At 33.6% G+C, this 904-nt stretch overlaps 1 long non-coding RNA gene across 1 annotated transcript in view; it reads right to left on the reverse strand.

The window, feature by feature from the left end:
- Nucleotides 1-382: 382 nt before the first annotated feature.
- LOC118598929 overlaps nt 383-904 on the reverse strand; it is a 1,899-nt gene continuing 1,377 nt past the window's right edge. Inside the window, exon 3 of the long non-coding RNA XR_004948157.1 lies at nt 383-729. This is a non-coding gene — a long non-coding RNA (uncharacterized LOC118598929). The remainder of the gene's footprint in view (nt 730-904) is intronic.

Genomic DNA, 904 nt, shown 5'->3' on the forward strand with positions numbered 1-904 from the left:
TTAAGAGGAAAAGCAAGACTTAAGAAAGCTCGAGGAGTGGGACTGTGACAGCTTTAGAGTACAGAAGATATTTTATGCATTACACTGCAGAATAACTTCAGCATTATTAGGATGTTGGGACAAATGAAGTGACAGCAATTCACAACTTTGGTTATTGCATCATTTGTTATTTTACAACCATTTCTCCATATTGTGTGAATAAATAGTTTAACTTAAACATTTAAAGCAAAATCAAATTTTGTTCAATCTTAGTTTTTATCCAAAACTGTAAGGGAGGACTGTTTTTTGGATGAGATGAGTTCCTTTCCATTTCATTCCTAGTCCTCCAGATGTACGCCCCTGACTGTTTTCCAGATCTCCAAGACCTTCTTAGCCACTCATCAGCTCAGATGTCGCTAAATTCTGAATGAATGAAAATATGAATGAACTGCTAAGTTTAAGATTTGGTGTTTGTGATTTTTGCACATTTATTACAAAAATCAGTGTGAAGGCTCCAAAAGGGTTTCACAATTAAAAAAAAAAAAAAATTTACAAACTCCTTCAATTGCGAAAACTAGAGTCTCATTAAGGCATTCTTTAGAAGCTTGCTTCAATGTCAACCATTTTTTATTAGTGCTTTTCCTGGAAAATTTTAAAAATATTTAATGAAAGTATTAATACCTACCATCTTTGTTTAGTTTGTTGGTTCACGGTTGTCTCCCGATCTCTCCTTGAAAGGTGCCGATTAAGCTGTTGATGAAATGACACATTTTAGCCACAATTCCATCTATTTTGAACTTAAAAGCCCTGAAAAAGAAGTGTGTGTATATATATATATATATATATTTATACCATGGTCTGGGTGAATACTCGATTCTGATTGGCTGCTGGGTGTGCATTAAAAACTGATAATGCACAGTAATAA

The sequence above is a fragment of the Oryzias melastigma genome, linkage group LG7, assembly GCF_002922805.2.
Source record: "Oryzias melastigma strain HK-1 linkage group LG7, ASM292280v2, whole genome shotgun sequence".
NCBI classification, from domain to species: domain Eukaryota; kingdom Metazoa; phylum Chordata; class Actinopteri; order Beloniformes; family Adrianichthyidae; genus Oryzias; species Oryzias melastigma.